Genomic DNA, 15,776 nt, shown 5'->3' with positions numbered 1-15,776 from the left:
AAGAATTTGAAACAAAAGAGAAATTGGCTGTCCTCATGAAGAGGCACCGAAAAGAATGCTTGTGACAAGTCAATGACTGAGAACCACTCGGCATCGCAAGGGACTTGAAACATTATCACAGCTGGATTCGGTACTACAGGGCAGCATTTAATTATGATGTCATTTATTTTCCTCAAGTCCTGCACGATTCGGACCTTTCCACTCGGCTTTATTAGTCCCATGATTGGTGAATTACATGGACTGCTTAACACTTCTTTCAGTACTCCCTGCTTTACAAATTCGTCAATGAGTTGGGCGACTTTCATGAGGGTGTCTTGTGCCATGTGGTATTGTGGGGCCAGGGGAAAGATTACATTGGGTTTTACGGTCACTTTCACTGGTTCCACTCCTTTCATCAATCCCACCTCTTTTCCTGTCATATCCCACACTTCCTTTCCGACTGTTTCCCGTAATTCAGCTGGAATATCTTCTTCAGTTATCATCGGAAAAAGGTTAATCAGAGGATATTCTTCATCGACAGTTTCCATCTCATCCCCTTCTACACTGTCCTCTTCTTCCCCATCACTGCTCGTCTGAATTCTAATTCCATCGTTCGAACACATAATCGAACATCCCAATTTGCACAACAGGTCTCTCCCTAACAGTGCTATCGGGCTTGAGTCACATACCACAAATTTATGTGACCCTTGATAGTTACCAATTCTGACTGGTACTGGATCTGTGATTGGATTCGTCAGGTGCCTGTTTGCTACTCCCACTACTTGAACTGTTCTCCCTGAGAGTGGCAAATTTGGTACTTCAATGCTCCTAACAGTGGAACGTGTGGCTCCTGTGTCAACCAAGAATGAAACACTATGACCCATAACTCTTCCCTCCACATATTGACCCTTTTGATCAACTTCCAAGGATGCTGCAAGCACACAATTTCCCTCCTCATCTGAACTTTCACTCTCCCATACATTGTTTATTCCATTCTCACTGTGTAATGGGAACTGTTGTACGGTGCCATTTGTATTCATCACCTGGCCCGAGACCTGTGGAGGAACCATCACTTGCTGCTGACTCACTGGTGCCAAAGGTATTTGCATTTGCTGTTTAGGTACCATGGGAAACTGCTGTTGCATTGGCTGCATTTGCGTCATCTGCATACGGGGCATCTGCATCTGCTGCGGCTGCATGGGCTGTAATCCCTGCAGCCGATTTATGGTCTGAAAATTTGGGTTTGGACCCCTCATTTTCGGTCCCCTCATTGTCTGGAATGCATTGACATCATTGTTTTGCTGACCAACACCTGCACCTTCCTGCACCACCATCGAGCACTCGCGTTTCCAATGACCGACGATTCCGCACACGTGACACGGCATCACCTTTTTCATTGCCTGCACACCATTCGGAATCACAACAGTGTTCAAATCCGGACCATTATTCCCAAAACCTCCTCTGCCTCTGCCTCTCGCCTGTGGCTGAAACACCATATTTCCCTGCGGCTGCGGCTGCGGTATCTGCTGTTGGAACCCTTGCAACCCTTGCAGACCTGTCTGAGCTGCTTTAAGTTGCATCACCATCACTTTCTCTTTCAACCTTTTCTGTTTCACTTCAATTTCGTCGCTACAGTATTTCGCATAATTCAACACCTCATCAATAGGTTTCGAATGCCAACAAATCAAATGCGTCTTTATCATCTGACTTATCTCTGGTCTCAGCCCTTCCACAAATCTAAACACAAAATGAAGCATGTCTTTCGCCTCTATTGTTTCCGTGCCACTGTAGTTCTTGAACGCCTTCAACAACCTCTCATAGTAACCATGAATCGACTCTTTAGCCTCTTGGGCAGTTCGATCAATCTTCTGCCAATCCACATTTTTCGCGGCAACCTTCGTCTTCAAATGCTCAATCACCTTATAGTACAAGCTCATCACCATAGGTGATGGTGCACCCGTATCCCTGTCTCTCTCTGGTTCACTTGTCGGCCAACCTACAGCCCTTTTGCAATCCTCCCACAAATCTGCCGGAACCACAATCTCAAAGAGGGTGTTCAGGTCTTCCCAAAGACATTTTGCAAGCTTCACAAACCTATCAGTCTGTTGATACCATTCAATCGGTTTCTCTCTCAGTTTGGGAAAATCATCCGTAAAAGACTGAATGTCGCTTCTGTGCCACGGTACATGTATTAATTTTCCCCCTGCTGTCTCCCTCATTGGTAACATGGTTATTGCATCACTACTCTGTGGCCTTTTCTCATTGTGCTCTGGGGCACTGTCTTTCTTCTTTTCCTTTTTCTTTACCCATCTGCTTTCCCATTTGTCTAAGCACCTCCACACTTGTGCACTCTGCAGCAATTCTCTAAGGTGCGTTTTCATGCCTGCTGACCTCATGTGTTCAAAGTCTGTGGTCCCGAAATCCAATCTCTAGCTCCTGCTCAAGTGTTTTGTCTTGTCTATCTCAACCCCGTTTTTGTCAGCTATTTCTTGCAACCTTCTATGTACCTTGTTCACTTCTCTCGTAATCCTGGGACATAGATACCTCAGCTCTTCTTCCGAGTAGGACTCTAACCTATTCACCCCCATAGTCCCTTCCACCAATTCTTGTGCTTCCATGTTCAACCTGACCCTATTCAGATAGTCTTCTCCCTTCCCACTGGCTGAGCTTTGTGTGGAATTCAGACTGTTGAACCACTGTGTCAGCTGTTGCGCATTCAACCCCATCAGTGTAGCATTCACATCGACCGCCATTGATGGTTGCGGCAACTTTTCAGTGTTCGATGATAGCAGTATCATCAGTGGGGGACTCGACCTCACCACTGTTGACTGAGCACATATGGGACTAAACTCCATCAAGGACCCAGATCCAGTTGGCAGAGCCGCTATCGGAGTTGTCTCTGGAGTGTTTTGAATGCACCTCCTTTCCATCCCACTCTGCACCATGGATCCTTGACTGCTCATACCTGAGTTAGGCTGAATGTACAAAGGTACCGGTGGACCTACAGTAATGGGTAGGGATATCGCATCTGCGTTCTGTCCATTCCCCATGTTCTGAGGCATGTTCATTCCCACACTATGGGTCATCATTGCCGGCATGCCCGTCTGACTCCCCGTCATCTGAGCATGTGCGGTTCCCCCCTGCATCTGCTTTTGAGGCATCAAAAACTGGGTTGATTCAGCTTGTGCCAATGTTGGGTTGCGACCATTCTGTACTCCCATTACGGTTGGATCTAGAATCATTCCCGTACTGTTGTCACTGCTGTAGTACCTTGGGACCTGCGGCTGATAATTTTCTGCTGTTTTCAATATAGGCACATCTGGATATATTCTCCTAACCTGCGGTATCTGCGGGGTGAACAGTAAACTCGGGTCCTTAGATCCCGATGGCGTTCCTGAACTCGGAGTTTCGTTATTCTGTACCGGTGCCTGAGGGGCAGAACTGGTACTTGGACCTTGTCCACTCTCTGCATAAGGTGGTGGACGGTCGTTCAGCAATTGCATGATTAACTCCTCATCCTCTAACTCCTCTTCTCTCCTTAACTTTTCCTCGTCCTCTCTATCTTTGGAACACCTCCTGTTTGTCTTACAGGTAACTTTCTTGCCTGTCGCCTCTTCTTCCTTAGCAATTGCGGGAAACAATTTTATCCCCTGCAATATATCTGACCTCCACACCTTCTGTGCATTATCCCACCTAGCGTCCGCTAGTGTCTTTTCTACCTTTCTTATCCTGGTCTCGAACTTATTTTGCTGTTGCTGTCTAGCCATTAGTTCCCAAATCGCTAGAGCCTCAAACTGTGCTGGCCTTGGAGGTACCTTCATGTCGTACATCGCGAATCTCAAATTCTCTAGGATCCTTATATTGAATGTCCCATGGATCGGGAACGCTACGCTCCCATGTTTCTCTGTCAGCTTGTGCCATTGCTTTAGCCAAAGGCACGGAGCTACCCCCTTTTCCTCCATTACAATGTAAGCTGGTGTACCTTCGGGTGGCGTCTCCTCTCCTACGCTCGCTTTAATGTAAGACTCCCCCTTCATCGCACTCTTTAATGCTTTAAAAAATGTCATTTTCTCGTCTTTTATTTCACAAAGTTTGTAATCAATAAGTGACTTTAATTCCCGGAATACTCTTCGCTTGCCTTTCCCCTTCCAATCGAGCCCCACGGACTGCGTCCAATCCGTGCGCGGCCCTTCTTTGCAACCAACCTATCCCAGCGCGGCTCCTAGTGACGTCACACTCACACACACTGCGGCTGACAAAGCCTCGCGGCTAGTCCTCCTTCACTCAGCTCCTCTCGTAACAACTTCTGGCATGTATCGCGAGCAACCAAATAATAATAAAACAGATCTGTCGGTTTACTACAGGAAGGGTAACACAATCGCTTCAGGACCTTAGGGATTTTTCACTAGCCTCAGCAGTTATTCCATCTTTCTCGGTCCCCACTTTCGCAAGCAAATCTGACCCGCAGACTCTGCTCTCAACTTGTCAATGATCTATTCTAGTGCACTTAGAATTTGTCAAAGCCCGAAGTCGAAGTTTTCTTTCACTCCCTTAACACACGTACCGACTCGTTGACCACGCCCGGTCAACCTACTAAACCGACCAGACCACAACATAAAACAAGTGTCTCATACACTTTTCAACATACTCCGGAGTCTCTTGACCTCGCAGGGCCCGTCTCAACAACAACAACCACGTGGACCTTTTTCTGCAGAAAGCGCCACATGCACATGAAGTTCGACGACTTCCCTACTCTCACACTCGGAGTCGCACCTCCGCTATTCTCTAAAATCCTCGCAACCTTTTCAAACAATCTGCGGCAATAAGCTGTGCAAGCGCAAAACCCTGACTTCACTCATACCGTCACTAGTACCGCCAACGCCGATTTCACACCTCCATTCTCTCCATTCGCAAGCTCCGAGATCCCGGGAAAGTCGCGGGGGACTTAGGGCATCATCATTCTCTCAATCTGTTTTACCCAAGAAAAATCTAATTCAACACCATATACCTCTCGAGTGGGGTCTCAAAAGTCTAAACCGTCCTCTGCTACCATCTGCTGATAGAGCGTTCCTCCCTAATAAATTACCTGTATTTGGACGCTCTTGGGTCGATGAATCTTTTGACCAAGTGGGACTCTCTTCACCCGAGATCAATCAATTTAATCAAATCAATAATCAATAACGAACATAAGCAATGCCCTGATCAACATAACACTTAACAATTAATCCAGAAAACATTTCGGCGAACCATGACCTTTCGGCCATGAATAACCACACCAGTTTATTCAAAGTTAATGAATTTATTTCCCTATATTAACAAAGCTAGCACAATATATATGTGTCTCAACACCAAATGATATATGTAAATGAACATTAATAGCTGTCCATAACGGCGAAAAAGATGCAATCTATGCAGCATTTGAATAACTATGCATTCGATAATAGCAACGCAAATCACTAAAACTATAATCTGTAATGAGCTAATTGCATACATTAGTCAGCATAACAAGGTCTCAAATTGCATCGTGCAACAAAAGAAATCCTCATCTAACCTCAAATTAGCATCGGCATGTGGGACTTCATGCAAAAACAATTTAGCAACATTAATTTGGAAAACTCCTAACTAGGGCTCTTATCAAAAATCAGCAGTTGGTTACCTAAAAAGAAACACAATGCAATTGTACAATTTCCTTTCATATTTACCAATTTCAATCAGCATTCAAGGAAGTCTTCGTCTCACAGGTACCGTTTCTCGATCAGCATGGGACGGGGCAAAGGGGCAGGGTGGACGGGGCAATTGCCTCACAGCGGCAAGATAAAGGACGACTACTTCATGCAAAAGGGCAGATCAAAGTTAAAGTCTCTAAGGCGAGAATTATTTAAAGTCTCTTTCTCTCGATTAGAGAAAGCATCAAAGTCTCATTCAAAATGGCGTCGAACATCAATTGGCATCGTAGAAGATGGCTAAATGACGAAGTCAGCAAGATGGGCCATAATGGCTGCAATGTCCTGCAAATGGCTAATGTCCAATGTCTAATGTCTAATGGCTGATAGGTAATGGACGCTTTCTCCTTGTGCACCAGGTTTAAATAAACAACAGTTCAAATCCAGTAGGGTCTTCCATTGGAGGGTTCATAGGTTGGCTTCAAATTGTCCAATCAAAAATAACAGTTCTCAAGCTTTTACCTAGGCATACATTATCCTTGGAGACGGGTACGTAAGTTGCAACATATTATACCAATTAACTCACTTTCAGAGCTTCCATTGTCTGCACCTGCAGATTGACCTTGGAGCAAAGAAGAAGATGCCAGGCTGGCACGAAACCTTAAAGATAAGCATGTGAACCGATCTCACTGGAAAAGTACTGCTTCAAGCAGAAATACACGTTTATTAGCACGTTAGAAAAACACGAGCATCTAAATCGTGAGACAAGGCAACTAGGCCGAAGCCTCCACTAAAGTTATGCTAAGTTAAAACATTTCAAACAAGCAAATCATGGCACATGTTTACGGTTATGTCAGATTAGTACAATTCTAATACATCACGTTATATAAAGCACGCTTATAAATGTTGGCAAACTACTCTGAGGGCACATTTTGTCCCCGTACAATCTTTATTAGTTCGGTTAAAGTCACACTTGATTATTGCGGCACTACGTTTATGCACTAATAAATGTAAAACCTTCATTCCTGCGTCATCAATCCCTCCTCTGATGACTACTTGTCATCACACAAAACTATTCCCAAAAATTTTATTCCACTAAAATTCTGTCAGTTCTCTTTTCCTTTTAGTTCCCCTTGTTCTTGCTTTATATTCTTCTGCCATTCTTTTCATCATTTTCTCTTCCTTCCTTCTCTTAATTCTTGCCATTATCATTAGTATTCCCCTTTTTATTCCCCAAATTCCAAAGATGCAAATTAGTACTATTAGTATTCCCTGTATTATTTTTAGTAATATTCCATTCCAAATGCCACCAAGCCAATTTCCCACTGAAGCAATTCCCTTTCCAACCTTCTCCCAAACTCCTGGTTCTTTCAATTCCTTCAAGTCTGCACTCTCTTTTGTTAGATTAGCAAGCATTGTTTTAATCTTCACACTGTTGTCTGGTATATACGTGCAACAGTGACGCGCACCAAGCATTTTGCAAACGCCGCCATCCTTTGCTAAAAGAATGTCTAAGGCAAGCCTGTTTTGAAGAGTCATAGCTCTTTCTGCTGCAAGTTCAGCATCCATCAGGATCATAGCACCTGAAAACTTTGTCAACATGTTATCCACTATAGTAGACAACTTTCTTATTTTGATGGAATTCAACACAACTCCTAGTGAAGGAATCATGGCTCCAAATATATCTCCTACCACAGCAGCTGCAGTCTCTCTTTTCTGGATACGATGAGATCCAGACGTCTTTGGAATCATCGATAGGTCATCCAGTTGATAAACCTTTGGGAACACTATACCCAAATAACATCTCCCCCACCACCCTTTTGGGAGACGATAATAGGCATTATGCCCACAAATGTAATATACACCAGGTATGACAGGGTCAAGTCCGTTCAACATGAATGTCCATTTGGCTTTAAAGATAAACGTATGTTTACATTCACTCGCTCCTACGAAAATGTTGTCATAATAAGATTCACCATGATATATACAAAATTTCCCTACATGCCAAGCGTCTAAAGCTATTCTCCCTTGTGTCTTTATTGCAGCAAAAGCATAATTATCTACTGAAGTCCTCTTACTTAGCTCTTTTTCTAATTTCGCATTCATTTGTGCCCTTCTATCATCTGTGCGATCTAAAAAGCTTATTTCTACTGCAGTGAGTGAGCATGTAAGGTTTTCCCTATGAGCGTGAGCCGTTTCAAAAGGTTGCATTGGCTCGAAAAATTCCCTCATTAACTTAGCATCCCAATCTTTAGCAATCTGTCTTAGTTGCGTTATTATAGGAACATATGCAAAGGTTACATCATAATTTGAATAAAAATACTGTATGTTAGTTTGACCATAAAATCTAGAAGTTACTATACTACATGTAATCCCATATGTAAGAGGCATGTGGTGATAAGTCACCCCTTCCTTTACCGATGTCGGTATCTGTGTACACACATAACAATCTTTCGCATCCATAGTCTCAACATATTCTGTTAGTAGGCGATAGAAAACATTATACGAAAGTTCCTTCTTATCATGCAAGTGTCTTTCATCTAATTCTAATCTTTTCAATGCGGTTAGTTCAGTGACAATAACAGGAGCAGAAGTAGAAGCATCAATGTTCTCATTCTCACTCTTACCACGCGTTGCAAGCACTATTGCCATTATTATTAGTACACATGCAGTTATCAAGCCTATACACGCATATTTACAATATTTCACTCTACTGTTTTGTGTAGCCATGATCCGTATAGAATCAGAGAGCTAGAAGCACCTATAAAGAAACAATTTAGCAATTAGTTACAAAGCTGAACGAGCGCAATGTTCCCACAGTTTTCTTCAGGAGCCCAGTCACTTATCGGTTAGCAGCGTTTGTCTCAATTCGGCAATAACTCAGTCTTTTTTTTTTTTTTTTTTTTTTTTCAAGTTAGCAACGTTGTCTCAAATCGTGTTTAAGAGTCAATCAAGTTATCAAAGTCTTATCAAATTAGCAAATGTCTCATCCGGTTTAGCAATGTCTCAGCTGGTTGTATCACGTTAGATTATAGCAAGCAATGTCAATTATCACCTTTTCAATCAACAGTGTCCATAAAACTTTTCTTTTCTATTGGTATCTCTTCTTCTTCGTTCTCGAGGCTTAGAGATACAAATTCGTCAGTCCAATCGTCATTGACTGCATATGCCCATTCTGGACCGGAATATCTCCTGTTTGGTATCCTTTTCCTTTTCAATTTTGCATCTCTCTTTGATTCTGCCTCACTGGTACTTTCCTCTTTGGCCAAGTCCTTTTCTTCACTTGATGTTGGTACCACGACAGACACTTCCTTTCTTTTCTCTTTCACTTTTGGCCTTTCTCTGTCTTTCAAATTTTCTCTAGTTCTTAGTTTTACTGGTGATATACTTAGTCTCCTCTTTGCACTGTGTCCACTTGATGGACCTGCGATTTCTTCTGTGGAGGTTTGAACAGTTTCGTTCTGTTCTGCCTTGTCCCCTTCTTCTGGGGAGTCAATCAGGTTTTTCTTTTCTTTTTCTGTACCGTCTGCTTCTGGGAAAGCCCTCCTCTGATCAGGCTCTCCTGCTTCTTCACCTCTTTCGAGCCCTTTGTCACTGTTACTTTCTTCAGGCTCTTTATCACTTTCAGCTGCTTCAGGCTCTTTGTCACCCTCAGCTGCTTCAGGCTCTTTGTTACCCTCAGCTGCTTCAGGCTCTTTGTTACCCTCAGCTGCTTCGTCGCTGTCTGAGGTTTCTCCTTGGTCTTCCCCAAGTGAATCGGTTGTTTCGTCCTCAGAGAATATTTCTCTCTCTCCTGTTCCTGCCTGTTCGCTTTTAGTTCTGTTTTGCTCTGTCTCAGCGCTCGGCACTTTGTTATCAGGTACTGGCAGTTTCAGCGCTTCAACTTCCTCATCTGTGGGACACAACACTTTCTTTGTATGACTGGCGTGAATCCAGTTGGGAACTCCCGCACACTTCACAGCGGTAGTGGTCGTCAGGATCACTTGGAAAGGGCCTTTCCAACGGGGTTCCAGACACGACTTCCTCACGTGCTTCTTTATCACGACCCAGTCACCTGCTTTCAGTGTGTGTCCTGGACCTTGGATCGGTGACAAGGTGGTTGCTTCCACCTGGTGAGAGAAAGAGCGAACCACGTCAGCCAGACCTTTGCAGTAGTCTAACACCATATCATCTGTAATATTCAAAAGCGCGTTTGCGGGAACTGCAGGAAGTCTCATAGCCCTGCCCATGAGAATTTCGTGCGGGGACAATCCAGTCTTTCTGTCAGGGGTGTTTCTCATTGACATTAACACCAAAGGCAATGCGTCAGGCCATTTCAAATTTGTCGATGCACATATTTTCGCCATTCTTGATTTCAGTGTACCATTCATCTGTTCCACCAGTCCTGAGGCTTCAGGGCGATAGCTACAATGCAGTTTTTGCTCAATGTTCAGCGCTGCACAAAGTAACTTTATCACCTCGTTATTGAAGTGACTTCCTCTATCTGATTCTAAAGAGATCGGGAATCCGAAACGTGGTATCAACTCCCTCAACAATAGTTTTGCAACTGTAAGGCTGTCATTTCCACGTGTGGGGTATGCTTCAATCCAGTGACTAAAAATGCACACAATCACCAACACATACTTCAGACTTCCATGCACAGGCATCTCAATAAAGTCCATCTGCATTCTGCTGAACGGGCCACTCGCCCTGCCAATGTGGCTCATGTTCACAACCGTTCCCTTTCCTGGGTTCATCTGCTGGCAAATGACACATCGATGGCAAACTGCTTCTGCAGCTTGACGGAATCTGGGGTTAAACCAATCAGTTTTGAACAATCTTATCATGGCATCTCTCCCTAGGTGAGCCTGCCCATGATAGAACCGCGCTAGCTGCGATAAGAGACTACTTGGTAAAACAAATTTTCCTTCATTTGAAACCCATAACTCATCTGGTCTCTTAGTACATTGTGACTTAATCCAGGAAACTCTTTAATCTTCCCTGACGCTATTCTGTAATGCTTTTAGTTCATCCATTGTATCTATGACCTTCAAGGCAAATGCTTCAGCTGGTTCGAGTTCTGGTTCACTTATCAAATTCCATTCATCCCTGAGCAATATACAGTTCAAGGCACAAAATCTTGCGACTTGATCCGCATATGCATTTCCCAGAGAAACATAGTCCTGTCCTTTTGTATGAGCACTACACTTTACCACTGCAATTTCGGCTGGCATTTGGATGGCGTGTAACAATTCCCTTATTCTCTCCCCGTTTTTCACTGGGGACCCTGAAGAGGTCAGGAAACCTCTCTGTGACCATAGTTGCCCAAAATCGTGCACAATTCCAAACCCGTACTGACTGTCAGTGTAAATGGTAACCTTCATCAATGCAGACAGTTGGCATGCTCTTGTAAGGGCTACAAGCTCTGCTACTTGTGCGGAATATACTCCTTGAAGCCAGGATGCTTCCAAGACACCTGTTACAGTACATACAGCATATCCTGCTTTCAAAATTCCCAATGCATCTCTTAAACATGACCCATCAACAAAAACAATTTGGTCATTTTCATCAAGCTTAGTATCCTTAATGTCAGGTCGAGGTTTTGTGCAAAATTCAGTCACTTGAAGGCAGTCATGCTCGACGTCTTCAGCGTTCTCAATTTCAGCATTTTCACCGGGAAGCAAGGTTGCTGGATTCAACGTAGTGCACCTTTTCAGCTGCACATTCGGTGAGCCCAGAATTATTGTTTCATACCTTGTGAGTCTTGCTCCAGTCATGTGTTGCGTTCGGGAGCGGGTCAAAAGTATCTCAACTGAGTGAGGGACCATGACTGTTAATGGGTGTCCCATCACTATTCCTTCACTCTGAGTGAGGCTGATACCAACTGCTGCTACGGCGCGCAAACACCCTGGAAGTGCTGCTGCGACCGGATCCAAAGTAGCTGAAAAATACGCTACTGGTCTGTTTATGCCACCATGGGCTTGAGTCAAGACAGACAAAGAACATGCATCGCGTTCATGACAAAACAATGTGAAAGGCTTTGTGTAATCAGGCATACCTAAAGCTGGAGCCCTGCACATGCATTCTTTCAATTCAATAAAAGCATCCATCTCATCTCCTTTCAGCTCAATTTGATCCAAGGCATCCTTCTGGGTCAGTTTCAGTAAAGGCTTTGCTAGAGTTGAAAAGTTGGGAATCCACTGGCGACAGTAGCTCACCATCCCCAAAAACTTCCTCACCTCCCTCCTCATCTTTGGTGGACTCATTTGAAGCACACTTGTTATTCTTTCTTTCATTATTCTCCGTGACCCTTTCTCTATTTGATGACCCAAGTATTTTACTTTCTTCTGACAGAACTGCAACTTTGAAGGAGACACCTTGTGTCCATTCCTTCCCAAATGGTTCAGTAGGGCAATGGTGTCGGCTGTGCAGCCACTTTCTGTCTTAGATGCAATCAGTAAGTCATCGATGTACTGTACTAGGGTTGACTCGAATGGCAATTCTAACACTTCCAAGTCTTTCTTTAGAATCTGATTGAAAATTGACGGTGACTCAGAAAACCCTTGAGGAATTCGACACCGACTGTAAACTCTGTCTAAGAATTTGAAACAAAAGAGAAATTGGCTGTCCTCATGAAGAGGCACCGAAAAGAATGCTTGTGACAAGTCAATGACTGAGAACCACTCGGCATCGCAAGGGACTTGAAACATTATCACAGCTGGATTCGGTACTACAGGGCAGCATTTAATTCTGATGTCATTTATTTTCCTCAAGTCCTGCACGATTCGGACCTTTCCACTCGGCTTTATTAGTCCCATGATTGGTGAATTACATGGACTGCTTAACACTTCTTTCAGTACTCCCTGCTTTACAAATTCGTCAATGAGTTGGGCGACTTTCATGAGGGTGTCTTGTGCCATGTGGTATTGTGGGGCCAGGGGAAAGATTACATTGGGTTTTACGGTCACTTTCACTGGTTCCACTCCTTTCATCAATCCCACCTCTTTTCCTGTCATATCCCACACTTCCTTTCCGACTGTTTCCCGTAATTCAGCTGGAATATCTTCTTCAGTTATCATCGGAAAACGGTTAATCAGAGGATATTCTTCATCGACAGTTTCCATCTCATCCCCTTCTACACTGTCCTCTTCTTCCCCATCACTGCTCGTCTGAATTCTAATTCCATCGTTCGAACACATAATCGAACATCCCAATTTGCACAACAGGTCTCTCCCTAACAGTGCTATCGGGCTTGAGTCACATACCACAAATTTATGTGACCCTTGATAGTTACCAATTCTGACTGGTACTGGATCTGTGATTGGATTCGTCAGGTGCCTGTTTGCTACTCCCACTACTTGAACTGTTCTCCCTGAGAGTGGCAAATTTGGTACTTCAATGCTCCTAACAGTGGAACGTGTGGCTCCTGTGTCAACCAAGAATGAAACACTATGACCCATAACTCTTCCCTCCACATATGGACCCTTTTGATCAACTTCCAAGGATGCTGCAAGCACACAATTTCCCTCCTCATCTGAACTTTCACTCTCCCATACATTGTTTATTCCATTCTCACTGTGTAATGGGAACTGTTGTACGGTGCCATTTGTATTCATCACCTGGCCCGAGACCTGTGGAGGAACCATCACTTGCTGCTGACTCACTGGTGCCAAAGGTATTTGCATTTGCTGATTAGGTACCATGGGAAACTGCTGTTGCATTGGCTGCATTTGCGTCATCTGCATACGGGGCATCTGCATCTGCTGCGGCTGCATGGGCTGTAATCCCTGCAGCTGATTTATGGTCTGAAAATTTGGGTTTGGACCCCTCATTTTCGGTCCCCTCATTGTCTGGAATGCATTGACATCATTGTTTTGCTGACCAACACCTGCACCTTCCTGCACCACCATCGAGCACTCGCGTTTCCAATGACCGACGATTCCGCACACGTGACACGGCATCACCTTTTTCATTGCCTGCACACCATTCGGAATCACAACAGTGTTCAAATCCGGACCATTATTCCCAAAACCTCCTCTGCCTCTGCCTCTCGCCTGTGGCTGAAACACCATATTTCCCTGCGGCTGCGGCTGCGGTATCTGCTGTTGGAACCCTTGCAACCCTTGCAGACCTGTCTGAGCTGCTTTAAGTTGCATCACCATCACTTTCTCTTTCAACCTTTTCTGTTTCACTTCAATTTCGTCGCTACAGTATTTCGCATAATTCAACACCTCATCAATAGGTTTCGAATGCCAACAAATCAAATGCGTCTTTATCATCTGACTTATCTCTGGTCTCAGCCCTTCCACAAATCTAAACACAAAATGAAGCATGTCTTTCGCCTCTATTGTTTCCGTGCCACTGTAGTTCTTGAACGCCTTCAACAACCTCTCATAGTAACCATGAATCGACTCTTTAGCCTCTTGGGCAGTTCGATCAATCTTCTGCCAATCCACATTTTTCGCGGCAACCTTCGTCTTCAAATGCTCAATCACCTTATAGTACAAGCTCATCACCATAGGTGATGGTGCACCCGTATCCCTGTCTCTCTCTGGTTCACTTGTCGGCCAACCTACAGCCCTTTTGCAATCCTCCCACAAATCTGCCGGAACCACAATCTCAAAGAGGGTGTTCAGGTCTTCCCAAAGACATTTTGCAAGCTTCACAAACCTATCAGTCTGTTGATACCATTCAATCGGTTTCTCTCTCAGTTTGGGAAAATCATCCGTAAAAGACTGAATGTCGCTTCTGTGCCACGGTACATGTATTAATTTTCCCCCTGCTGTCTCCCTCATTGGTAACATGGTTATTGCATCACTACTCTGTGGCCTTTTCTCATTGTGCTCTGGGGCACTGTCTTTCTTCTTTTCCTTTTTCTTTACCCATCTGCTTTCCCATTTGTCTAAGCACCTCCACACTTGTGCACTCTGCAGCAATTCTCTAAGGTGCGTTTTCATGCCTGCTGACCTCATGTGTTCAAAGTCTGTGGTCCCGAAATCCAATCTATAGCTCCTGCTCAAGTGTTTTGTCTTGTCTATCTCAACCCCGTTTTTGTCAGCTATTTCTTGCAACCTTCTATGTACCTTGTTCACTTCTCTCGTAATCCTGGGACATAGATACCTCAGCTCTTCTTCCGAGTAGGACTCTAACCTATTCACCCCCATAGTCCCTTCCACCAATTCTTGTGCTTCCATGTTCAACCTGACCCTATTCAGATAGTCTTCTCCCTTCCCACTGGCTGAGCTTTGTGTGGAATTCAGACTGTTGAACCACTGTGTCAGCTGTTGCGCATTCAACCCCATCAGTGTAGCATTCACATCGACCGCCATTGATGGTTGCGGCAACTTTTCAGTGTTCGATGATAGCAGTATCATCAGTGGGGGACTCGACCTCACCACTGTTGACTGAGCACATATGGGACTAAACTCCATCAAGGACCCAGATCCAGTTGGCAGAGCCGCTATCGGAGTTGTCTCTGGAGTGTTTTGAATGCACCTCCTTTCCATCCCACTCTGCACCATGGATCCTTGACTGCTCATACCTGAGTTAGGCTGAATGTACAAAGGTACCGGTGGACCTACAGTAATGGGTAGGGATATCGCATCTGCGTTCTGTCCATTCCCCATGTTCTGAGGCATGTTCATTACCACACTATGGGTCATCATTGCCGGCATGCCCGTCTGACTCCCCGTCATCTGAGCATGTGCGGTTCCCCCCTGCATCTGCTTTTGAGGCATCAAAAACTGGGTTGATTCAGCTTGTGCCAATGTTGGGTTGCGACCATTCTGTACTCCCATTACGGTTGGATCTAGAATCATTCCCGTACTGTTGTCACTGCTGTAGTACCTTGGGACCTGCGGCTGATAATTTTCTGCTGTTTTCAATATAGGCACATCTGGATATATTCTCCTAACCTGCGGTATCTGCGGGGTGAACAGTAAACTCGGGTCCTTAGATCCCGATGGCGTTCCTGAACTCGGAGTTTCGTTATTCTGTACCGGTGCCTGAGGGGCAGAACTGGTACTTGGACCTTGTCCACTCTCTGCATAAGGTGGTGGACGGTCGTTCAGCAATTGCATGATTAACTCCTCATCCTCTAACTCCTCTTCTCTCCTTAACTTTTCCTCGTCCTCTCTATCTTTGGAACACCTCCTG

Source organism: Pleurodeles waltl, chromosome 4_1 (assembly GCF_031143425.1).
Source record: "Pleurodeles waltl isolate 20211129_DDA chromosome 4_1, aPleWal1.hap1.20221129, whole genome shotgun sequence".
Classification (NCBI taxonomy): Eukaryota; Metazoa; Chordata; class Amphibia; order Caudata; family Salamandridae; genus Pleurodeles; species Pleurodeles waltl.
This window is presented reverse-complemented; position numbering follows the sequence as displayed.